A 26,683-nucleotide genomic window follows, 5' to 3' on the forward strand; every position below is an offset into this window, starting at 1 on the left:
CAGATGTCGAGGGTCACTTCATCTAACAAATCTGGGGTCAGATCCTAGGCAAAAATCTTGCTTCTGTGTAAAACTATTCAGTCACCAGCTTAGTAGCAGGCCAGCATGTGAAGCCGCCACTGACTTAAACATCTGCAAACAACTATCTTTAACTATATTCACAGTTTTAAGTGGGCAGAACTGCCACTCAGGAGTTCCTAGGATCATTAAGGTATTTAGACCATCTGATACCTTCGTGAGGGTGAGGAGATGAGGCTGTCTCTGGAACCTCACATGTCAGGCTACAAATGCCCAGAACATGGCATAGCAGACACTCTCTTTGCCAGGGCAACAGAGCTTCTCCCCCAGTGCCATTCCAGGCACATAATCCTTCCAGAGCACCACACCAAACTGAACTCTCAGGGAAGGATGCATGGTGAGATGCCTACACATTTGCTGGCCCAGGACTGACAGAGCCAGGAGAAAGCTAATTAGGTTCGGTCAGGTTAAATTTAGATAGAAAGTGAAGGCAGGTGGCTACATGATGGGAAGAATGGAAGTTGGAGACTGCAGGCCACAAAGGTGGGCTTTGCACAAAGGAAACCTTAGACTAACTGCAGGGCACAAGTTATAGGCAAACAAAGGCTTGTGTTTAGAAAGCATCCTTTGCTTCACAAATTGGAAACCAAATGGTAAAAGCCTGGGAACTAATGAGATAAGGGAAAATAGCTTGAGACTGTGTATTAATAAGACAAATACACCTGTAATTATACTTTAGAAGAGTTAAGGGGTTAGAGTTTAACAAGCTCAGAGCTATAAATAACAGAGGGGTGTAAATTTACAACCCAAAGGAATGAAAAAGGAAGGCTTCTGGGCAGGATTCTATCTAAATGGACAGAGTAAGATAAACAGGATGAGTGTGTTTGCAGTGGAATGATCCTTAAATAAAGTTTCTTAAAAGTATCTAAACTCTCCCACAACAGAAAGAATATAAGCCTTCTGATTTCCCCCTCCCAAGTATTTCTCTTTTCAGGGGATCCCTCCTGCCAAGCCACTGTGCTTTTTCTCATTTCAGTTTCAATAAAATCTTGCTTGCTCTTCATTCACCCGTCTGTGTCCATCTTTCACGTTTGTTGACATAAGACAATGAACCTGGGTGCTAAAGACAACTAGGATACAAATGTCTGCATCAGGACCACATACAAGTGAGATGGGAATGCAGGTTGGGAGTCAGGAACCTACTCTGCCTCCAAGGAAGCCTGCTTGTGCCTTAGAGCCTACAGACAGGAAATGGGTCATGGCTCTCCAAGCCCACAATAAGGGCTCCCCTTTACTTCCAGATCTGGGCCCCAGATGAATGTGTGGGGGGGGACTTCATGTGTTTGTGAGTTGAATGGCCCCAGGGGTATCTGAGCTTTCAGGTGGGGGAGTAGGGTGATGTCCCTTGCTGCTCTTAGCTCAAGAACTCTTAGCCCAAAGAGCCATCACACTAAAAAGACTATCCTCACCACTCCATCTGAGCATGGCAGGCTTCAGGTGGCTCTCCTTTAATTAGTGGAATCTCTGACTCTGCAGGAAGCTTCATCCCACAATGAATACCATTCCCACTAGGAATAATCCTGCTGTGTTGTATTCAGAGAGCCAGGATTCATTTCCAGCCTGGCGGTTGCAGGCAGGTGGGAGATTTATATAATGTGATTTGCATTAGCTGCAGCTGAAACATGACCACATCAACTCTAGTTGCCACCTTGGGGCTAACTCTTTGCTCTTCTACTGACAAGAAGGCTCTAGGGTAACTGAAAGGAGGGCAGAAGTTCTGGTTCCTGTCCTCACTGAGCTTAAACTATAGCTTTAAGGAACAGAATTCCTATGCAACCTCCAGAACCTCCTCCTCTATCCCACATACTGTGCACTGGGAGCCTGGGCAAACTCAGCCCATCTTAGCCATTGGGAGCCTCTGCATATCTACAGGACTGAGGCCCTGTCCAAGCCTTTGGTAGGTGCTTTTTGCTGTCTGTAGCCAGCTATACCTCACTCCTTACTTTAGAGGAGTCTACATCTGGGTTTTCCCCCACAACTATTGTGTGGATAGGACCCAAGCCCATTTTGCCAAAGGGCATCTCAGCCTTCAGGCCAGTCCACACTAGGGAAAAGGGGGACATCAGTCTGATGCAAAAGCCTTCTGCCCCAGCTCTGCTTGTTGTGTCCCATTTTGCAAATCTGCTCTCTGCATTGGGGAAATTCTGGCAACACTATTTGATGGAACAGAGATATAAGCCTCAGACTTTTTTTTTTTTTTAGAAACTTTTTTTTTCTTTTGGACAGGCAGAGTGGACAGTAGAGGGAGACAGGACAGAGAGAAAGGTCTTCCTTTTTGCCGTTGGTTCACCCTCCAATGGCCGCTGCGGTAGGTGCGCTGCGGCCAGCGCACTGCGCTGTTCCAATGGCAGGAGCCAGGTGCCTCTCCTGGTCTCCCATGGGGTGCAGGGCCCAAGCACTTGGGCCATCCTCCACTGCACTCCCTGGCCACAGCAGAGAGCTGGCCTGGAAGAGGGGCAACCGGGACAGGATCGGTGCCCCGACCGGGACTAGAACCCGCTGTGCCGGCGCCACAAGGCGGAAGATTAGCCTACTGAGCCGCGGCGCCGGCCCAAGCCTCAGACATTTTAGCTCCTGCCTGAAAGTAGATAAAATTCCATTTTACCCCTAATCTCTGCCTTCTTTCAAGAGACCAGCTCAGCTCCCCGCCCTGTATTGTTCCCCACTCCTGCATTCTTTTCCAAGTTTGAAAGCTTGGGGAAAAATCTGTATAGAGAAACTCATCTCCACCTACTGTCCCTCTCCCCCACTGGAATCTTAGCACAAAAGTTATATAAGGCCCAGCTCAGTGGAGGATTGGGCCCTCTGCCACAAGTTCAATCTGTATGCATGCTGGCTGTTGGCCACCCAGCTCTGCGGATTTATTTTTCTGGAATTACTTTGTTCTGGCTGCAAGTTCATGTCCCATCTCCTTATCTATTCTGATCCTTTTTGCCTTACATTTGGTGCCCCGTGTAAGGAGGGGCACAGGAAATCAGACTCTTACCCATGGCATTCCCTCAGAAACTGGCTGCTCCTTCATCCTCTGGGTAAGTGCCATGATCCGTCCCCCCCTTCTTCTGAAGTTTCTTCTTTCTGTGGCAAAGTGCTTTGGTCATTCATCTCCTCACCTCCACTTGAACTTTCTTACACTTTCTCCTCTCCCTGTAAATTGCAGATCTCATTGTTGCATGCTGCACTGGACCTCATTCTCAACCCACCAGATTGATAAGAGAGGCCTCTACAACCTCAAGCACTCTAGGGCTGATGCTCATGGCTGGTTCATCCCTCCTTTTTAGGGCCTGGGTGTTCAATCAGTTTTCCAGCCTCCTACACCTCCAAGAGGTGTGGGAAATACTCATCCATCACAGCTTAGAACTGGGACTCTGATCTAAGCTTTGGGATTCTCACTCTCTCCTCCAAGAGGACTTGGAACTTAGGTTCTCAGTTGGAATGACTCTTCCCCAGGGATAACTTATGAAACAGCCTCCTTCCCTCAGGCTGGATTTTGCTTAATCCATGGGTTCCAAAATTTCTCACATCTCGCCGGCCTCTCCTCTGGGCTGTCTGTTAGTAAATCTTGAGCAGGTTGGGCCTAAAGAGAAATAAAGCCAAAGCAACTAACTTTCTTCTGCAGTAAAGTGTGGCCTCAATATGAATTGGACAATGGCTCCAAAATGGCCAGAATTTGACCATTTTGTCTCAAAATCCTCTACAACTTTAATAACTTTACATAGAGAAATGGAAAACAGTCAGAGGTCTGCTGCATCCAAACCTTTGTCCTCTGAGGCTGACTTCCTCATTCCAAGCCATTGGGCAGGAGAAAGGCTTAGAGGCTCCTCTTGAACCTCTGATTTCCTCTCTTCCACTCTTCCTCTTCCTTCAACGATGCTGCACCTCAGGAATATGACTCTTTACTCACTGTGTCACCCTGTCTGGCTGCCTCTCTCCTCTCTACCTGACCCCTCCTCCTCTGTCCTGCTGCTCTCTTTCTATGGGTGCCAAAGGACACTGTAAAGGCTAGCAGAATGCACACTGTAAAGGCTAGCAGAATGTTAGCAGGTCTGAAAAGTCCTGCACCTGGGACATTCCAAACCACTAAGGCAGTGTACTGTAAACGTCACTGAGGAGCCTTGCTTACATTTTCTGCCTACCTTATCAGGGTTGATGTGGTGCTCTGTACCTCCTGCAGAAAGCAGCCTAAGAAAGGACTGTGCCTATGGCTCATTTGAAATGCAGACTGATCTCAAATCCTGCCCCTCACCCTGTGTCCGGGCAGGCTCAGCCCTACTCTCTCTTTACCCTCCTGTCCTGTCCTCCCTAGAATAGAATCTTCTCTAACTAGCCACCTACTCTTCTTTTATGAACTGTAAAATACTAAAACCTAACATAATGGAGCCATATCTCACATTGCTACTCTGTCTTACATATAAATTTGCTCTCTCATGAAGACAAAAACCTCTGTTCCAGCCATCTCCAGTAATATATTTCACAGAGCTAGAAAAAAACAAGAACAAAACAAACAAAAAGCAACTAAAGAACAGTGGTAGGTCCTAAGCAACTTTGCTCCAAAGAATGCTCCATGCCCAGCCTTTTTTTTTTTTTTTTTGACAGGCAGAGTGGACAGTGAGAGAGAGAGAGACACAGAGAGAAAGGTCTTCCTTTGCTGTTGGTTCACCCTCCAATGGCTGCCACGGCCGGCGCACCACGCTGATCCAAAGGCAGGAGCCAGGTGCTTCTCCTGGTCTCCCATGGGGTGCCGGGCTCAAGCACTTGGCCATCCTCCACTGCACTCCCGGGCCATAGCAGAGAGCTGGCCTGGAAGAGGGGCAACTGGGACAGAATCCGGTGCCCCGACCGGGACTAGAACCTGGTGTGCCGGTGCCGCAAGGCGGAGGATTAGCCTGTTGAGCCACGGCACCGGCCCAGCCTTCTTTTCTTTTCCCCTGCCTTGTCTAACGGCAGCCAAATCTTTTTGCCAGTATTTCATGGAGACAGAAGCTTGCCCACTCTCTTTCTCCATAATTGCCCTTTACTCTATCACCTATCAGATTCTCACCTCTTAGGAATCTCTCTCCATCCAGAGGGGTGCCCATCTGCTCTGATGGGTGCCCTCCCCCTTTAACCTAACATAATAGTGAACAATCTTCAGTGAGTAACTCATCCATGGCATTAGAAGACTTAATCAAATTTAGTATCTAACCTTAAATAAGAAGCTGTTAGAATAGTACATCACAGCAACTTCATTATTCCAACTAAGATTACCTACTACAGTGAACCTATTAAAAACAGCATAATTGACACAGAACATTGAAATATTTTCCCCTGGAAGCAGACCTAGACATAGCTGTTTGTTTTCATTATTTCTCTTCAACATTGTACATGAGGTGTAGTCAGAGAAATTAATAAAAAGGAAATATTGGGTGAAAGGACCAACTTTTTAGCAACAAAACTGTCAGTATATGTGAGTGATGCCATTGTCAACAGATAATCCAACATAATTCAGATATAATAGAAAATATTAACAAAATTAAACAAGATTACTGGGTAGAAAGTCAATATATGCCATCAACTGGTTCACTATTCACCAGCAAGAAATAAACAGAAAACAATTTGAAGGACAAAACAGAGACTAACAAACAAATCCCTATAGGAGAAATGAAAGATAAAATAGTCCATGTGATAGCTTTAAGTACAATCAGATAAACAGCTTTACAAACCCTCACGTGAGCTAACAACAGCAAGCCAAGACTGCGGGAAAGGCAGCGTTCAGCGAGCATCTTGTGAACTGCGGCTCTCAGGAAGCAAGCTTGGGCTCACAGGATCCAGCAGGGCCGCAGACAGCTGAGGGCGCCCAGAAGCCGAAGTCACCAGAGCTGGGACAGCGCCCCCTGCTGCCGGAGCACCCGGGCCGGAGAAGACGGCGGCTCCAGTCTGAGCCCCACCTCCCCTGTTACCAGGCCCCGCCCCAAGGAGCCGCCCCAGCCTAGGGGATGCTGATTGGCTGCACCTTCTGTGACGTCGCGCGGGCCGGCTGCAGCCACGGTCCAATCAGGCACGTCAGGGCGACGCTGCGGAGCCCCGCGGGACCTTTCTTTGTGGCAGCGCTGGGAGGGGGTCCCCGGTGCTGCTGCTGAGCGGGCGCAGGTGCCTCAGGGGCTGCGCTGTGTGAACTTCCTGCACCGCAGGAGCCGCCCGAGGACCCCAGAATGCCTCGGGAGCGAAGCGAGGAAATGGTGAGTGTGGGGCCCACCGGGTGGGAGCTGCGCTGGTGGCCAGGACCCGGGCTTCTGCCCGTGCGGGCTCAGCCCAGGGACCGCAGCCCCAGGTCTGCCCTGTTTGTGCAGTTAGGGCGGGACGGTCCTCAGGGGGACCGTGGACTGCACTGTGGGGAGGAGCTGTGGTCTGCGGGTCCTCCTGCCCCTCTCTCTGCCCAGGGTGCCCTGAGTGCCCTGAGTGTTCTAACTCCACGGGGAGTGGAGTCTCAGGTACACCGCCGGGTTCTCTCGGAGTAGCTCTTCCTGGGGCACTGCGTCCTTGTCCTGTTACCTGAGCACAGCATCCCACGCCGGGTGAGCGGTAGAAGCGGTTTATTTGGCTCAAGGTTTTGGTCCGAGGTTGACCAGCACCTGGCGGTGTCCTTTTGTTGGCAGAGGCCTGAGGTGGCTCGGGGACAAATACAGGGCGGGAGAGAGAGGCCAATTAAAGTGGATTTCATGGGAGATCCCCGGAGATCAGCCATTGACCCATTAATCACGTGAGTGGATTTATCCTAATCACCTCTTACAAAGTCTGACCTGGACACCCCGCCCCCTCTCCCCCCCCTTAAGATTCATTTATTTATTTGAAGGTCTGAGTTACACACAGAGAGGAGAGGCAGAGAGAGAGAAAGAGAGAGAGAAAGGCAGAGAAAGAGAGGTCTTCTATTCACTGATTCACTCCCCAAATGGCCACAACCGCTAGGGCTGGGCTGATCCGAAGCCAGGAACCAGGAGCTTCTTCTGGGTCTCTCACTGCTTTCTCAGTATATAGCATAGAGCTGGATTGGTGCCCATGTGGGATGCTGACACTGCAAGTGGTGGGTTTACCTGCTAGGCCACAGCACTGGCCCTTGGACCCACTTTTTAATATTTCACAATTGGGATTAAATTTCCCCATGAGTTTCAGAGGGGACAAATCATTTCCAGTCCAGAGCACTAAGTCTGGCAACAAACCCATAAATGTGCAGAGATCTCCCCAAGTAGCTGGATGCCAACTTCTGACCTGAAACTTACAGCATTATGAATCATTTTTTCCCATGGAAAATCAATATTTCAAAGGTTTGTTTTCTGTTTGTAAATGTTTTCCATGAGAGGAAAGGAGGTAATATATACTTAATACTCCAGTATAAAATTTTTATGCTGAGATGGGTGATTGGTGTAGTAGTTAAATTGTTTGGGAAGTCTACATTTCATATCAGAGAGTAGCTAAGTTTGAACCTTGCTCTTCCAATTCCATATTCTTGCCAGTGCACACCATGGGAGGCAGTAGGTGATCATCGTAGGTGATGTTTATTAAGTACATGGGTTCCTGCAATCTGCATGGAAACACAGATTGAGATCTAAGGTTTCTGGCTTCAGCCTGGCCCAGTCTTAGATGTAGTAGGCATTTGGTGAGTGAACTAGTGGGTGGACAAACTCTTTCTCTCTCTCGCTCTCTCTCTCTCTCTCTCTCTCTTTTTTTTTTTAACAAATTGATTATTTTAAAACAACTTTTAAAAAGCTGAGAGCTGGGAACTAAATCCAGGTCTCCAAATGGCTTAAGGTTCCCAATCACTTTGGCCATTGCCTGCTGGATGTGCCCCCAGGGTTTCCACTAGCAGGAAGCTAGAATTCAGTCAGGAGTGGAAATGGCACTCAAACCCTGGCACTATGTGATCTGGGTGTCCCCAGCAGCATGTTGAGCACTAGGCCAACTGCCCCCACCTCCTACTTTCTTTTAGAGGCGCTAAAGTGTTCTAAATTGGCAGCAGAGATGGCTACCAAGAACTGGAAAGGAATGAATTGTATGTATATTTTTAGTTCATGCATTCCGTGAACATAACTCATTTATACTACATAAGAAAGTTATATGATTTCTGATATTTTTAAAAGTATGTATTGGATTATTTCGGAGTTTTATGTAATATTTTATATTGTAGTATTCCAAACTCAAATCCACATGAAATCTGTCTTCCCTTCATTGCATATTTCTATAGACATGTGGATATAAATATAAGAGAAAAGTGATAGGAGGATGTAAACTGTACATCACAATGATTGATTCAGGACAGAGGTTGTGAGGAAAGGTAATATTAATTTTATCTGAATAACTGTTTAAAGAATATATTTGTAAAATAAATAAATACAAACATGGCCAGACAACACAGGTACATGACTAAATATTTTTAGTAGTGGTAATCAGAAAAGGTTGTCCTTAGCTCTTAATCTTTGTTGGATTCTGCATTTGTCAATCCCGCTTCCTGATTGTCAGTCCCTATATCTTCATAACAGGGACTATTCATTCTTCTGCATTCAGGAAAAGATAAATCCTCCAAATGTGAAGTCCAGCCAACACATGGAGTATACAGCTTGGACAACGAGAAAATGAGTGCCTAGGACAGCAAACTATCAGCGTGGTCTTCATACTTTCTCTCTTCTCAGGAATTCTCCCAGAATCCACACCTCCAATCCTAGTATGAGCAGCTCCTGGTGCCAGAGGTGTATGACCACCTAAATAGGAGGAACCATTCCTAGGAAAGGACATAAGGACCAAATGCTCTTTGGTACAGGCTAGTTCTTTGATACCTGCAAGTTCATTTTCTATTTCAAGGACTATAACTTTGAGCTCTATATATTCATGGCACAGTTGCTTCTCTGGTCTGAGATGCAGGGGCCTAAGCTTTGAAGTTTGAAACTCATTGCTTAATTTGTGGAATGAAGTCACTGTGGAGCAAGGGCAGAGTTAGAGAAGCCACAGGAATTTGAACAGTCCAAATGATATCTTGGGTATAAAGGAAACCATGGGTAGGTTGTTAACCAAGAGTTAGCACATCACACTCCCACTCAAGAACATATCAGCCCTGACCACAGGAGCCATGCCCATCTCTATTTGGAGAGGAGCTTCTTAAGTAGTGGGAGATCCATGAAATTCTGTTTGACCTCCTTGCCTAGTGGGAGGCACAAAGCAGCAAATGTCAGGGAAAGTTGAGGTCCTACTCTCGAAAGGGTAAGGGAGGATTTGTGACATAGATGAACAGATGGATTTCAGGAGTTCCTAGGCAAGTATCTACCAGACATTGTAATTTTTGTATTTGTACAATGAATTTGGGATGCACGAGCCTTAGGACCCAGTATCTTATTCCAGTGTATGCAATAGAAGAGTTTTCCCAACTCTCGAATATGATACATGAAAGATTCACAAGCTACTTTAATAGATTAGAGCAAGCATCTTTTTATTTTTTAAAAAATTTCTGCCTTTATTGCATATTAATAAAACAAATCTTTGCATATACAGCAATGTAAAATTTTGAAAACTATTACATTCCTATAAGTAGGTGCAGTCAATATGATGGAGGAATGGTGAGCACTGGTATAGAACACACTGTACCAACACACAGGGTTTTTTGTTCTGCTGGCACAATCTGAGGGGCAGTCTCCAACAGTTTAAGATGCAGCATTTGACAGCTATGTAAATGTGCTCCTGAAGCAACCTGTGGATTTTACCTTTAGTTTTTAGCTCAGTGTAATTCTCACTTTGTGATATCTACCTCATCTTTTCTCCAGAACTGTTTACTTTTCTCTCATTCTTTGTCTTGTCATGGTCATCATTTTTAGCTTTTTTTGGTTTCTTGTCTACATTTCTTTTTTTTTTATTAAAAACTTTTATTTAATGATATAAATTTCCAAAGTACAGCTTATTAATTACATTGGCTTCCCCCCTCCCATAACTTCCCTCCCACCCGCAGCCCTCCCCTTTCCTGCTCCCTCTTCCCTTCCATTCACATCAAGATTCATTTTCAATTCTCTTTATATACAGAAGATCAGTTCAGTATATATTAAGATTTCAACAGTTTGCCCCCACATAGCAACACAAAGTGAAAAAATACTGTTGGAATACTAGTTATAGCATTAAATAACAGTGTACAGCATATTAAAGACAGAGATCCTACATGATTTTTTTAGAAAATTAATTAATTTTCTATGCCATTTCCAATTTAACACCAGGTTTTGTTTTTTTTTTTCATTTCCAATTCTCTTTATATACAGAAGATCGATTCTGCATATACTTAGTAAAGATTTCATTAGTTTGCACCCACACAGAAACACAAAGTGTAAAAATACTGTTTCAGTACTAGTTATAGCATCACTTCACATTAGACAACACATTAAGGACAGATCCCACATGAGATGTAAATACACTGTGACTCCTGTTGCTGACTTAACAATTTGACACTCTTGTTTATGGCGTCAGTAATCTCCCTAGGCTCTGGTCATGAGTTGCCAAGGCTATGGAAGCCTTTAGAGTTCGCCGACTTTGATCTTATTCCGATAGGGTCATAGTCAAAGTGGAAGTTCTCTCCTCCCTTCGGAGAAAGGTACCTCCTTCTTTGATGGCCCCGTTCTTCCCACTGGGATCTCACTCGCAGAGATCTTTCATTTAGGTCTTCTTTTTTTTTCTTTTCCATGGTATCTTGGGTTTCCATGCCTACAATACTCTCATGGGCTCTTCAGCCAGATCTGAATGCCTTAAGGGCTGATTCTGAGGCCAGAGTGTTGTTTAGGACATCTACCATTCTATGAGTCTGCTGTGTATCCCGCTTCCCATGTTGGATCATTCTCTCCCTTTTTGATTCTATCAGTTAGTATTAGCAGACACTAGTCTTGTTTGTGTGATCCCTTTGACTCAGACCTATCAGAGTCATCAATTGTGAACTGAAATTGATCACTTGGACTAGTGAGATGGCATTGGTACATGCCACCTTGATGGGATTGTATTGGAATCCCCTGGCACATTTCTAACTCCACCATTTGGGGCAAGTCCAATTGAGCATGTCCCAAATTGTACATCTTGTCTACATTTCTTACCATCTCTGCTAAGCAAGCATCTTTTTAAAGGTTAGACATGAGTTGCCATAGTAATATCAGTTTCTTGTTCAAATATCTTAAAGTAAAATATTCATTGCCATTTTCCCCATGCTTTATAGAAGATCTGTAATAAAAATATATGTGTTCTATAAATACAGTACAATTTTCAGGACATAAAATGAAAATAAATGTAATGACAGTGATCACCACTGTCCACAGTATAATTTCTCTATTCCTCACACATTCCTTTAAAATGTAAGCTTGTGAATCTGTAAATTAGTCACCAGAATTCTACATGGTTGCCAGATAGAGGCCAATTCTGATGCATCACATCTGGTCTCAAGGTAGCAGGGCTGAGGCCCAGGACATAGACACATCATTTTCTTGTTTCTTTGTGAAGGGGTGCAGAGGCCTAGGGGAAATGAAGTCTCTCCTTCCCATGACAGCACCAGCACAGGTCCATGGGAAGGGATTTCTCAGGTCTTTCCCAGCGTGGGTCATGTTGCTCACTCTTGTCCTCTTCTTCCCTGAAACTCTAGGCCCTGCAACTGTCCTGATGCTGATTCAAAGGCACTGAGTGTATTCTGTGTTCCTGAAGGTAAGTGCTAGAGGGAAAGATGGGGCCCACAGACCACGGGGATCCCTGGGGAGTAGAACGTTTGTTCTGTTGTTGGGAGCAGAAGCATCCGTGGTTCTTGTGTGGGTGAGGCCTGATAGGGTGTTGCTTGCCACAGCTCTGGGCCTGTGGGGAACAGCACAGTCATTAAAACCTAAGGTCTGAGGGTGAGGAAGCCCACCATGGGCTGAGCTTCGAGTGAATACTCTGCTGGAGGTGGGTGCTTTGCGAGAGCACCTGTGTCCTTCCATCATGCAGAATCTGATGTCACATATTCCACAATGATGTGGTCAATCCAAGATGACAGTGGGGCAAGGAGCACCTGCAGATTGTATGAGCCGGGAGGTGTTTGGAGTGAGTCTAGTTCCAGCTCAGCCACTAGAGGATCCCATTACTGACCTCTGTGGCATTGGTTTATCCATCTGTAACCTGAAGGCATTCCCAGTACCAGTGACATAGCCCTGATTTCCCAGAGAAATCATTGTCAGCCCATGTACAGGCTGTTTACAAAAGTGTAGTTGTGTTTGTGGGGTTTGTTGCGTCTCCTCAGCAAGTGGAACTTCCTGTCCCCTGCTGCACTGTGTATCCTGCCCACAATGTTGTATGGGTTTATAGACACACAAGTTCTAGTTTCCAAGAATACTGGATCTCTAAGGGAAATTAGAGTGCTGATGGATGATCCTATTTTCTTTAGAAAAAAGTAGTTTGCTGTAAGGAAGAATGATTTCATGAGTAGAAATCCACCTGAAAGGATAACCCTTTGGTCCACATCTTCTGCCTACTGCTTCACAGGCGATCAGATGAATCCCTTTTAAAGGAGAAGATCCTAGCATGGTATGGCTGAGGCAACTATGGATCCTACTGCCCAGAAAGATAGAGATTTGAATGATGCTATCTTAGCTCATGCATAAGCTACTACAGACTGGATGACATTGGAAAGTTTGTATGATCTATGAGAAACAAGGTCCTAGGAAATATTGCTAATTGGAAGGGTCTTGAAGGTGTTGCCTGCAGTGGAGGGGGTAATTTGTCCTATCTGAGAGTCTATCAATATTGCCCCAACCCCATTCCCAGTACTTCATTCTGCTTCCATTATTCCCAGAATCGGAGCTCTCTGAAGCCTAGTCTGTAACCACCATTGGTATAGAGATGTGATGATGCCCCCTCTGTCCGGAGAGTTCTTCCTGTCAGGACAGGGGAGGTGAAAAGGATCTGTCTGCCTGATAGGAGAGATGGAACAGAGTAGATTTTTAGGAGATGAGTGAGTGGACCAGTGTCACATGATTTGTGGATATCAGGCTCTCTTAGTTTTGAGCAGTGCTGTTTGTCTTGCTGCAGCTCGTTCAAAACTCATGTTTAGTTTTGAGATTGATTTTAGGAATCACAGTCAATCTAGAACTGTTTTAAGAGACTTTGACTTCATAATGGCTTGTCTTTATCCTTTCTCCCAATACTGTGTATGGATTGTGTTAGCCCCAAAGGTTTGTAATACAAGCTTTTCTCACTTAATTCTAGTTATCAATTGTTGATAGTCATAAATTCTATAGACATTTAATATTAAACTTTTTTCAAATGTTTAAGATGGTAATCAATCACTTTATTAATTGTTTTGATAAATACAAGTGAAATGACATACAATGCCAAATACATGTAAAAAATTGAAGCATAGTCTTTTTAAAAATTAACATTTATTTGAAAGGCAGAGTTACAGAGAGGCTGAGGCAGAGAGAGAGAGGTCTTCCATCCACTAGTTCAGTCCCCAGATGGCCACAGGCCGGAGCTTTGTTGATCCAAATCCAGGAGCCAGGAACTTCTTCCAGGTCTTCCATGTAGGGGCAGGGGCCCAAGGACTTGGGCCACCTTCTCCTGCTTTCCCAGGTGATACTAGAGAGCCGGATCGGAAGTGGAGCAGCCGGGGCTCGAATCGGTGCTCATATGGGATGCTGGTACTGCAGAGGGCAGCTTTATCTGCTATGCCACAGCACCAGCCCCTGAAGCATATGATCTCCAGTCTCATGTGGCAGTGACCTTGCTGACATCCCTCTGGTTGGTGTGGCTCATACTCATGAATATATTTGTGTAATCATGAAATTCTGATCATTGTATTTGGCATGTAATTCAGTTTTTTTCTCACCGATACATAACAGCATTGATTTTCAACAAGTCAACAAAAAACTTGCAAATTTAAAGTATAAGCACTGTATTTATAATTCTGATTCAACATTTTAAGGTGGGCTTAGGTAGGTACTTCCTGTGTAGGTGTTGCCTTGGATCACAAATGAGGGTTAATATATGCGCTGTTGAAGGGAGCACACAAATGAGGGTTAAGTCATCCAGGGCCTGTACTGGGGCTGGTGCCTTGCAGATGGCTTCACTCACGTGTCTGGTAGTTGGCACTATATCTCAGCTGGGTCCTGTGTCTCCAACAGGCAGCTCCCAGGCTTCTTCACAAGGTAATTATGTCCAGTAACGTAAACCCCAGCAAGCAGTTAATTTTTAAAAGTTTGTATCATATTCCTTGATGTTCCATGGGCTAAAGCAAGTAAAATGACAAAGCCAACATTGTGGGGAAGGAATACATAAAAGTGTAAATAAATAAAAGAGGTATGTTGTTTAGAGCAATTATTTGGAAAATGTAGTAGGGCAAACCCTGTGGTGAAGTAGGTAAAGCTGCCACCTGTGGCGCTGGCATCCCATATGAGCACCAGTTTGAGTCCCAGCTGCTCCATGTCTGATCCAGCTTCCTGCTGATGTGCCTGGGAAAGCAGTGGAGGATGGCCCAGGTGCTTAGGCCCCTGCACCCATGTGGGAGACCAAAAGAAGCTCCTGACTCCTGGAAAAAAACACATCAGTTTTAAGAGCCATACTTTTGGCTGGCGCCGTGGCTTAACAGAATAATCCTCTGCCTTGTGGCACTGGCACACCGGGTTCTAGTCCCGGTTGGGGCGCCGGATTCTATCCCGGTTGCCCCTCTTCCAGGCCAGCTCTCTGCTATGGCCCAGGAAGGCAGTGGAGGATTGCCCAAGTCCTTGTGCCCTGCACCCGCATGGGAGACCAGGAGAAGCACCTGGCTCCTGGCTTCTGATCAGCATGATGCGCCGGCCACAGCGGCCATTGGAGGGTGAACCAGCGGCAAAAAGGAAGACCTTTCTCTCTGTCTCTCTCTCTCACAATCCACTCTGACTGTCAATAAAAAAAAAAAAAAAAAAAAAAAAAAAAAGAGTCATACTTCTATGGAATATTAGATATCTAAAAGCAAGAGAAGTTCTATGGGAATCACGAATATGGAATCCTTTGTGGAACATTTGTATCAGTAGAAAAATAGCTAATTCTACGCAGTATTTTCTGTGGTAAGAATTTTGGACACACCATGTTGTGTGTTTCTTCATTATACTACAATTTATTTGGATAATAATTCTCAAAATTATAACATTTCTTTGCAGTAGTATTAATTTTTTATAAAAAATCAATAGCAAATAAATGTTTTCATCAACCTTTAGATAATATATTTAATCTCTACTAATTAATAGAATGTGAGTGCTCTTTCAGGGAGCATTTTCCTGCCTCTCTAATGTAGAAGAAAATCTTCCCCCATGGAGAATCTGATTTTTTTTTATATATATATTTTTATTTTTGACAGGCATAGTGGACAGTGAGAGACAGAGACAGAGAGAAAGGTCTTCCTTTGCCATTGGTTCACCCTCCAGTGGCTGCTGGGACCGGCGCGCTGCGGCCGGCGCACCGCACTGATCCAAAGCCAGGAGCCAGGTGCTTCTCCTGGTCTCCCATGGGGTGCAGGGCCCAAGCACTTGGGCCATCCTCCACTGCACTCCCGGGCCAAAGCAGAGAACTGGCTTGGAAGAGGGGCAACCGGGACAGAATCCGGTGCCCTGACCGGGACTAGAACCTGGTGTGCCTGCGCCGCAAGGCAGAGGATTAGCCTGTTGAGCCCTGGCCCCGGCCCTGATTTTATCTTTTTTTTTTTAGCTGATGTGTCCACTATTTTCAGTTCATTTCTATCATGATCTTGCTTTTCACAGTAGAATCTAGAAGCAAGCCCAATCACTTCTCTTTGAACTCCCTCCATTCACCTTTTCTTTCAGATATAATTCCAGAGATCTGTACGTGTTTCTAAGGCAAAAGAAAGTGAATGTATCTCCAGTAAATCCATTACTTAATTATTCCTCAACTTGTTTTCAGCCACGTATTTTAGGAAATTTATGAGGGTTTATTATTTTTATTTTTTAAAGATTTATTTATTTATTTGTAAGTCAGAGTTACACAGAAATAGAAAGAGAGATAGAGAGAGAGAGAGAGAGAGAGAGAGAGAGAGAGAGAGAGAGAGGTCTTCCTTCCACTGGTTCATTCCCCAGTTGGCCGCAATGGCCTGGGCTGCACCAATCCAAAGCCAGGAGCCAGGAGCTTCTTCCAAGCTTCTCACGCGGGTGCAGGGGCCCAAGCACTTGGTCCATCTTCCACTGCTTTTCCAGGCCACAGCAGAGAGCTGATTGGAAGTGGAGTAGCCGGGTCTTGAATCAGTGCCCATATGGGATGCCGGCACCGCAGGAAGCACTTACCCGCTGTGCCACAGTGCTGGCCCTGAGTGTTTGTTAGTTTTAAAAACATATTTCAAAAAAAAAAAACAAAACTTATTTGAAAGGCAGAGTAATAGAGAAAGGGGGGGGGGGATGGAAGGTTTTCTATCCCCTGATTCACTCCTTAAATGGCCACAATAGCTGGGGTTGGGTCAGACCAAAGCTGGGAGTCTGGAACTGCATCTAGGTCACCCAGACAGGTGGGAGGGGTGCAAATATTGGGGCCATCTTCTGCTGCTCTCCTAGGTGGATTAGCAGGGAGTTGGATTGGAAGTGGACCCCCCAGGATGTGACCCAGTGCCCACACTTGATGCCAGCATGACAGGCAGCAGATTAATCTGCAGCACCAAAATACAAGCCTCAAGGGGATTTATTAATTTTTTAAAATTTGACAGGTAGAGTTACAGACAGTGAGAGAGAGAGACAGAGAGAAAGGTCTTCCTTCCATTGGTTCACTCTCCAAATGGCCGCTATGGCTGGTGCTGCGCCGATCTGAAACCAGGAGCCAGGTGCCTTCTCCTGGTCTCCCATGCAGGTGCAGGGGCCCAAGCACTCGGGCCATCCTCCACTGCCTCCCAGGCCACAGCAAAGAGCTGGACTGGGAGAGGAGCAACCGGGACTAGAACCCGGCACCCATATGGGATGCCGGTGCTGCAGGCGGAGGATTAACCTAGTGAGCCACGGCACTGGCCCCCAAGGGGATTTATTAATTAAATGGAATCATAATAATAAATATAATTTAGCATCAGGTAATATATATAAGCAAGGTAAAATTTGCATGCTTATAAGACATTAGAGCTATCTAATATGGGTGCAAATTGGTCTCTTCTTTCTGATGCCATATCAAAAAGACATTTTGTCCGGCTGTTCCTCTTCTGATCCAGCTCTCTACTTATGGCCTGGGAAAACAGTGGAAGATGGCCCAAGTCACTGGGCCCCTCCACTCATGTGGGAGACCCAGAAGAAGCTCCTGGCTCCTCTCTTTGGATCGGCTCAGTTCCAGCATTGCATCCATTTGGGGAGTGAACCAGGGGATAGAAGATCTCTCTTTCTCTCTCTCTCTCTCCCATCTCCCCCTTTCCCTGTATCTCTGCCTGTCAAATAAATAAATAAAATCTTTAAAAAAAGACATTTTCTTATATAATTCAAATTGAAACCTAGATGAGAATATGCTACATTGTTGTGGAACATGAAAGCTGAAATGGAGCTCTTATTATTCATATTTATGATAATGTTGATACTTGTTTTCCGTTTGTCTCATCTGACTTCTTCCGCTTTCTTTATTACCTTTCTTCTGGCTCATCAAGTATTTTTAATAATTTATAAATGTTTTGTTTATTTCAGAGACAGAGAGAGATCTTCTATCCACTAGTTTACTCTCCAGATGCCTGCAGTAGGTGGAACTGGGCCAGGCTGAAGTCAGATGATGGGAGTTCAATTCAGGCCTTCCACACAGGTGTCTGTAACTCAATTACTTGAGCCATCACTACTGCCTATCAGAACTGGAATCTGGGGTTGGAATCAAGCCCTGGGACTCCTGTGTGGTACAAAGAGATATTTATTTATTTATTTATTTATTTATTTATTTATTTGAAAGGCAGCATTATAGAGAGAGGAAGGGAGGATGGGGGGGAGAGAGAGAGAGATGGAGAGAGGTCTTCCATCTGCTGGTTCACTCCCCAGATGGCCACAGTGGCCAGAGCTGCACCAATCCGAAGCCAGGAGCCAGGAGCTTCTTCCAGGTCTCCCACGTGCCATGTGGGCATAGGGCCCAAGGACTTGGGCCATCTTCTACTGCTTTCCCAGGCCACAGCAGGGAGCTCGCTCACGCCTTGGAGCCCACACGGCTTTAAATGAAAGACGGTGGGTGATGACGGGCGGAGGTATTACCTGGGCACCCCTGGGGCTGAGACGCCTGCCTCAGTACAAAGAGATTTTAATTGACATCTTAGCCATGAGGCTTAATGCCTGCACCTATAAATTATTCTAAATATTTCATTTTGGTTCTTCTCTTTTAGTTCTATGTTATGGACTGAATTATTTTCTCCCAAAATCTATAAATGGCCGCTCTAATCCCCAAATTACTATTTGAGAGAATGCCTTCAAATAGGCAGTTAAGATTAACTGAGGGCCTGTAAAGACAACGAGGGAAGAGAGCACCTGCAGAAAAGACCAAGGGAGGTTGTGGTGAGAATTTGGCCACCTTCAAACCAAAAGGAAAGGCATCAATGGAAAGTAGAAACCAACCCAGAGACAGCTTTTCTTTGAACTTTCATCCTCCCAAACTATGACAAAATGATTTTCTGTTGTTGAAGCCACCCCATCTATAGTACTGTGTTATGGCAGTCCTATCAAAAACATATACTGCTTTGTTTCATTAATTTTCTCTGATTATGCATGAATTTGCTATTAATTCCTCCAAAGATTTGAATAATGAATAATTTGCCACAGTATTCTTGAGGTTATACTGTAGTGCTTCATAGGCAATACAGGAGCTGTTCAATAGATTAGTTCCATTTTTGACCTCTATACATTGTGCTATGATTTTATACATATATTTGCATAGTCAATCAATATATAAGTGTCCCACATAGTATACATTTTTTCTTCAAATAATCCTACCTCTTTTGACAAAATTAAGAGAATAACAAGGTATATAGCCTTTTATCTTTACTCACAATTTTTTTTTATTGTTTTATTTTTATTTGAAAGGCAGAGTTAGAGAGAGGAAGAGATGACCATGACTGGCATTGGGCTTGGTGAGGCCTTATCTAGGAGCCTGGAATTCCATCCAGGTTTCCCACTTGGGTGGCAATGGCCCAGATACTCAGGCCATCTTCTATTGCTTTTCCTAGGTGCATTAGCAGGGAGCTGAACCAGAAGTGGAGCAGCCAGGACTTAAACCAGTGCTTAAATGGGATGCTGGCATTTCAGGGGATGGCCTAATCCACTGCACCACAATGCTTGCCCTATGCTCACCCATGTATACCATTTTTAATGATCCCGATTCTTTCTAGTACATCCACATTAAAATTTTGTATTATTTCCTTTCAGTCTGGTGAACTTCCTTTAGCATTCCATAGTGCATGTCTACTGGTGATTAATTTAGTAGTTTGTTTTCATCAGAACATGTGTTGTTCACCTCGTATTTCAGTGTCTATTTATTTAAAAGGCCTAATGACACCCACAGACACACAGACACACACACACACACACAGAGAAAGAGAGAGAGAGCAAGCGAGAGAGAGAGAGCAAAAGAGAGAGAGAGAGACGTCTTCCATCTGTTGGCTCATTCCCAAATTCCCACAGTGGAGGCAAGCTCAGGCTGAAGGTAGGAAGCTCGACCTCAGTCTAGGTCTCCTGTGCAGGTGACAGGGACCCAGTGCTTGAGCCCACATCTGCTACCTCCCTTTAGGCACATTAGCAGGAAGCTGCCTTAAAAACAGAGGTAGAACTTGAACACAGACACTCAGATAGGATAAGTGGGCATTCCACTCAGCACCTGAATGCATTGTACTACAGTGCCCACTCCTGTTCGCCTCACATTTTAGAATAGTACCCTTGGATAATGAATCAGGGATTGGAGGATATTTTCTTTCAAATCTTTGTAGATGTCTTTCCATTGTTTCAGAGGTGAACTCAGACATCATTCATGCCTGGTTGTTCCTGGTGTGCTATGGTCTATAATTTCTCTCACTGCTTTCAAGTTATTTTCTTGTATTTGAGATTCTTTTGTTTCTGATTTCTTTAGCGTAGTTTTCCTTGTATCTATACAGATTAGGGTGTCATTGAGGATTTTCAATCTATAAATAAATTGATGTTCACAAATCATGGGATATTTTAGCCATGACTAAATATACATTTTCTGATTTACTCATTCTCTTTTCTATCTGAAACTCCAATTGCATGTATGAGGATACTTCAAAAAGATTGTGAAAAGTTGAAATAAAAGATAAGGTTATTTTGATGCAAAAATTTTTGTTTGAAATGCTCACACTAGGAGTTTTCAAGAAGTTTATTGATAGGGCCAGTGTTGTGGCATAGCAGGTGAAGCCACCAATGGGGACACTGATAGTGCCAGTTCAGTTACCAGTTGCTCCACTTCTGATCCAGCTCCCTGCTATCAGAGCTTTTCCAACCGTGTGAGAGACTTGGATAGAGTTCCTGGTCCCTGGCTTCAGCCTAGACCAGTTCCAGCCATTGCAGACATTTGGTTTTTGAACCAGTAGACGGACGATCTCTCTTGTCTGGCATGCTGCCTGTAAAGTAAATAGATTTTTTTTTGTTAACAAAAAGAAGTTCAGGGGCAGGCTAAAGCTGCCACCTGCAATGCCAGCATCCCATATGGGCACAGGTTTGAGTCCCTGTTGTTCGATTTCAGATCCAGCTCCCTGTTAATGTTCCTGGGGAAGCAGTCGAGGATGGCACAAGTCCTTGGGCCCCTACACCCATGTGAGAGATCTGGGAGAAGCTCCTGGCTCCTGGCTTTAGACCACCCAGCTTGGCCACTGAGGCAATTTGGGGAGTGAAACAGGGGATGGAAGATCTCTCTTTTTCTTTCTCTTTCTCTGTCTCCTTATCTTTTTGGTAGCTCTGCCTTTCAAATAAATAAATAAATCTTTAAAAAAAGTTTAAAAGGTTCCATATGATTTTAAAAATGTTTTTACCAAAGTGAACTTATGTTTACTTCCACTTTCTGCAAACTTTTTGAAGTACTTTAGCTTAGTATGTTGGTTTCATGGTGTTCTAAAGCTTTCTGCATTTTCTTTCTCTCTTTCATAAATATTAGGAAATATCAGGGCCAGTGAGGTGCAACGGGTTAAACCACCAACTGCAATGCCGGCAACCCATATCAGAGTCCTGGTTTGGATCTGGCTACTCTTATTCCAATCCATTTCCCAACTGATGCACCTAGGGAAGCAGCAGATGATGCTCTACGTACTTGGGCCAGCCATGCATGTGGAAAATCTAGATGGAGTTCTAGGCTGCTGGTTTTGTCTGGCTCAGCCCTGGCTGTTGTGGCCATCTGGGGAGTAAACCAGCAGATAGTAGATCTTTTTGTCTCTCTCTCTCTCTCCAACTATCACTCTACCTTTTAAAATAAATAACAATATTTTTTAAAGATTAGAAAATATGTATTTGTCTATTTTGTGTTGTTATAAAAATGTCATAAAATGGATAATTTTATAATGAAAAAATTATCTCTTGCAGTCTGAAGTCTGGGAAGTCCAAGGCCAAGAAGACCCATCTGAAGAGGGCCATATTCCTGCATTCTAACATGACAGACATCATTGCATGGTGAGAGAGTAAGAGAAAAATCTCATAGCCTCAGACCCTTTCAAAACTGGCGTTAATCTGTTCCTAAGAAGTGAAATTATTGCCTTGGGGATCAAGTTCCCAACACATGCTTTTGGGGGAGTATATCAGAATCAGACCATATTTCAAATTCAATTAAATTTTTTGTTCCTATTCCAAACTATTTAGCCTACAAGTGGATTTTTATTATACTCACTCTATTTTATAGATATAAAAATTAAATTACATTTTTTTCCTAGTTTTCCTTTCTATTGGTAATCTTGTCTATCACCCTTTATATTATTATTATTTTAAGATTTATTTATTTACTTGAAGATCACAGTTACACAGAGAGAGAAGGAGAGGCAGAAAGAGAAATGTCTTCCATCCGCTAGTTCACTCCCCAGTTGGCCACAACAGCTGGAGTTGTGCTGATCTGAAGCCAGGAGCCAGGAGCTTCTTCTCGGTCTCCGATGTGGGGGTAGGAGCCCAAGGACTTGGGCTATCTTCTACTGCTTTCCCAGGCCACAGCAGAGAGCTATATCAGAAGTGGCACAGCCGGGACTTGAACTGGAGCCCATTTGGGATGCTGGCACTGCAGGTGGTGGCTTTACCTGCTGTGCCACAGTGCCAGCCCCCCTTTATATTATTTTTATATTACTCTTTAAATACTGTAAGATATTTAAAGATAGTTTAGGCATCTTGTAAGATAGTGTAATCAGCAAACAGATGATTTTACTTCCTTGCACTTTCATGCGGTTTTCTTTTTCTTGCCTAATCATTCTAGCTAGAAATTTAAGTACTATATGCAATTGATATGATTAGAATGTATGTCCTTGTCTTTTTAAGTCTTAGAGGAAAAGCTTTCAGATTTTCACTATGACTCGGTGGTAGCTGCAGGGTTTTCATTTATGACTGTCATTGTGTTCAAGTATATTTCTTGGACATCTGATTTTTTTTTAAAGATTTTATTTATTTGAAAGGCAGAGTTACAGAGAGGCAGAGGCAGAGAGACAGAGAGAGAGAGAGATGTCTTCCATCAGGTGGTTCACTCCCTAAATGACCACAACTGTATTGGGTTCTACTTTCATATCACTGTGGTTTGAAATGATATTTGACATAATACTAGTCTTATGTTTTTAAGACTAGTTTTGTGACCTAATGTATGACCAATATATTCCATGTGCACCTTACATGAATTTTTATTTTATTGCTCTTGAACAGAGGTTTTGTATATTTCTGTTAGACCCATTTGTTCTCATGCATTGTTCAATTGAACTGTGTTTCTGACTTTACATTTTCAATCTGTCAGTGTGCTTTAGAGTGAATGAGTCTCTTGTATCCAACATATAGTCATATCTTAGTTTTGTTTTATTCATGCATCCACTCCATGGTTTTTGTTTTGAGAATTTAACTCATTTACTTTCCAAATAATTATTAATAGAGATTTGTTATTGGGGCCAGCATTGTGGCACGGTGGGTAAAGGTGCCACCAATAATGCCAGCATCCCATGTGGGTACCAGTTTGTACCCTGGCTGCTCCACTTCCTAGCCAGCTCCCTGCTAATGGTCTGGGAAAAGCAGTGGGAGGTGGTCCAAGTGTTTGCACTCCTGCCACCTGCATGGGAGACCTGGAAGAGGCTCCTGGCTCCTGGTTTTGGCCTGGCCTAGCCCTGGGCCATTGTGGCTGTCTGGGGAGTGAACCAACAGATGGGATACCGTTCTCTGTCTCTCCCTCTTTCTCTGTAGCTCTGATTTTCAAATAAATCTGTAAGAGAACTGGTGGTGCACTAAAAAAAAAAAAAAGGATTATTATTAACATTTTACTAATGTTTCTTGTTTTGTAAAATTTTTTAAGATTTGTTTATTTATTTGAAAGTCAGAGTTACACACAGAGAGAGAAGGAGAGGCAGAAAGAGGGAGAAAGAGAGAGAGGTCGTCCATCTGCTGGTTCACTCCCCAACTGGCTGCAAAGGCTGGAGTTGCGCTGATCCGAAGCCAGGAGTCAGGAGTTTCTTCCAGGTCTCCCGTGTGGGTGCAGAGACTCAAGGACTTGAGCTGTGTTTCACTGCTTTCCCAGGCTATAGCAGAGAGCTGGATTGGAAGTAGAGCAGCTGGGACTCGATCCAGCACCCAAATTGGATGCTGGCACTGCAGATGGTGGCTTTACCTGCTACGCCACAGTGCCAGCCCCTTGTTTCATAAATTTATTTAACCTTTTTTTCATCTCTAACCTATGTCCTTTGTGACTTGATTACTTTCTATAGTAGAATATTTGTAATATTTTTTAAAAAGCCTTTTTTTAAAAAAAAGATTTATTAATTTATTTTGAAGGCAGAGTTATGGAGAGGCAGGGAGAGAGAGAGGTCTTCCGTGGACTGGTTCACTCCCCAAATGGCCACAGTGGCCAGACCTGGGCCAATCTGAAGCCAGGAGCCAGAAGCTTCTTCTGGATCTCCCACCATGGGTGTAGGGGCCCAAGGACTTGGGCCATCTCCTACTGCTTTCTTTTTTTAAAAGATTTATTTTAGTTATTTGAAAGACAGAGTAGCGCTGAGAGGTGGAGAGAGAGAGAGAGAGAGAGAGAGAGAGGCCTTCCATCTGCTGCCTCACTCCCCAAATGGCTGCAATGACCAGAGCTGAGCTGATCCAAAGCCAGAAGCCAGGAGCTTCTTCCAGGTCTCCCACATGGGTGCAGGAGCCCAAGGACTCAGGCCATCATCCACTGCTTTCCCAGGCTATAACAGAGAGCTGGAACAAGTGGAGCAGCCAGGTCTCAAACAAGTGCCCAAATGGGATGCTGTCACAGCAGGCAGCAACTTTACCTGCTACACCACAGTGCCAACCCCCCAAAAACTTTTGGTTATCTGTGAGAATGTTCCAAAAAGTTCATGAAATTGGCATTAAAAGATAAGATTATTTTGGCAAAAAAATTTTGAGATATTCCCATGGTTTTTTGAACATTACGCATTTCCTAGAATTTTAAGAGGTCCCTCATATTATAGATTTATTCCTGGTAGTTGCACTTCTGCTTATATAAAACATCTCATAACATGCCATTTTAAGCTGATGCCATCATCGCGATACAGCAGGTTAGACCACTGCCTGTGATGCTGGCATCTCATATCTGAGTGCCAGCTCAAGTCCCAGCTATAGCTTCCTGATACTGTGACTGCAAGGCAGCAATATATGGCCAGCTACTTGGGCCCCTGCCACCTCCTTGGGATACCAGAATTGAGTTCCTTGCTCGTGACTTTGACCTGGCCCAGACCCAACTATTTTAGGCATTTTGAGAGGGATCCAGCAGATAGAAGGCCTCTCTATGTGTGTGTCACTCTGCCTTCCAAATAGATAAATAATTCCTTTAAAAAGTTGATACCCTTAATTTTGCTAATATATATAAACTATCCTTTTACTTCTTCTCCTCTAACAATCTATGTTTTGATGACACATTTTGTGTTTTTTTATCATTCAGAAAACATTGCAGCCATAGTTGTTTTTCATTGTTTTATCTTTTAACCTTTATGTTGTAATTGATCAACCCACTATCATTACGCTATTAGTGGTTTGAATTTGACACTGTATGCACATTTGCTGATGAACTTCCTACTTTCACATAATTTCCTTATACTGGTTACCATTCTCTTCCTTTTACTTGAAGAATTTTCTTTAGTATTTTTATAAGGCAGGACCAGTAAGTGGTGATAAACACCTTGACTTGTTTTTCTCGGAAAGTTTTTCTGTGTACCAATTTTGAAATATATGATCACAGGCCGGTGCTGCGGCTCACTAGACTAATCCTCCGCCTGTGATGCCGGCATCCCAGGTTCTTTCTCTCTGTCTCTCTCTCTCTCATTGTCTAACTCTGCCTGTCAAAAAAAAAAAAAAAAAAAAAGACATGATCACTTAATACAGTATTTTGGTTTGCAATTTTCTTCTTTACTTTTTTTAGGACTTTGAATAAACCGCACCATCACCTTCTGGCCTGCAAAGTTTCTCCTGGAAAAAATACTGACAGTCTTCAGGAGGTCCCTTTGTATACAGTGAGTTGCGTTTTCAGTGCTGCTCCCCAAAGTCTGTCTTTAAACCAGGAGCCAATTTTCAAACTCTCTTCATAATAGATAGCCAAATACTCAGTGTAAAATGTGCACCTCCTCCCTGCCCTTGCAAGTCATCCCCCTCCTTCCTTTACTTGTAACACACAGCAGGAGTTCTCTACCCTCTATGGGTGCCACAGTCCCTTTGCCCTCTACACACTTGCTCCTTGTCTCTGACTCACAGACACTCACAGACACAGTCAGGGGTTGTACTGTGCCTCTTGCTCATTGGAGCTGCTGAAATTGACTTCTTGCCTCAAACTGTCCTGAGCCCTCCATTGTCTTCCTTCTGCTATCTGCATTCCAGGGGTGGGAGTGGAGGAACCATGTTAGAGGCCTAAGTTTCTGGAGGAATCCCTCCTTTTTCAGGACACTCTTTTCCTATGAAAACAAAGTGTAGGGTGAGTAGGAGGCTCAGTTGGAAAGGAGTGGGTGTAGTGGTGGTAAAAGGTGTAGGAGCACAGTGGCAGTTTTGGGAAGTTTGGGGAAGTTCCATAAGGCTACACCTCCTTGCCAATGATGCCAACCGCACTTTGAGAAGTTCAGATCCAGGGCACGAGATAGGGCTAGGGTTCCCTTGGGGACTCTAGTCCCAACACCTATGCTATGCCAATCACTCATGCCGCCAAGTGAGGGGGGTCAACATCTCAGCATCATGCTTGTAGGAGGAAAGCCTTTGTGTTAAGCAGCTCCCTCCACAATACTGCACAATCCTCTCCGGGGTGATTCTTCTCAGCCCCAACCTTCCCTGTGTCTTGGCCCATCTTCTGAGTATTCCCCTTTTGTTCACCCTCTTGATTAAAAGTGACTTCACCTATGTCCTTCACATGGATATCATTAAGATTGTTATTGTGGGGGACAGTGCTGTGGCATAGCAGGTAAAGTCACTGCCTGAAACATTGGCATCTCATGTGGGTG

The 26,683-nt window shown here is 44.2% G+C and overlaps 1 long non-coding RNA gene across 9 annotated transcripts in view; it reads left to right on the forward strand.

Moving 5' to 3' along the window:
- Positions 1–6,153: 6,153 nt before the first annotated feature.
- Positions 6,154–26,683, forward strand: part of LOC133776143 (uncharacterized) — a 71,416-nt gene continuing 50,886 nt past the window's right edge. For 6 of the 9 annotated variants that reach the window (XR_009868344.1, XR_009868349.1, XR_009868348.1 and 3 more), the window contains exons 1-5: positions 6,154–6,293; positions 11,702–11,760; positions 17,718–17,829; positions 21,585–21,671; positions 25,621–25,711. This is a non-coding gene — a long non-coding RNA (uncharacterized LOC133776143). Of the gene's footprint in view, positions 6,294–6,716; positions 6,815–11,701; positions 11,761–17,717; positions 17,830–21,584; positions 21,672–25,620; positions 25,712–26,683 lie in introns of those variants that run through there. The other 3 variants (XR_009868346.1, XR_009868347.1, XR_009868351.1) reach the window with 3 other exon arrangements.

The sequence above is a fragment of the Lepus europaeus genome, chromosome 17 (assembly GCF_033115175.1).
Source record: "Lepus europaeus isolate LE1 chromosome 17, mLepTim1.pri, whole genome shotgun sequence".
Taxonomy (NCBI): Eukaryota; Metazoa; Chordata; class Mammalia; order Lagomorpha; family Leporidae; genus Lepus; species Lepus europaeus.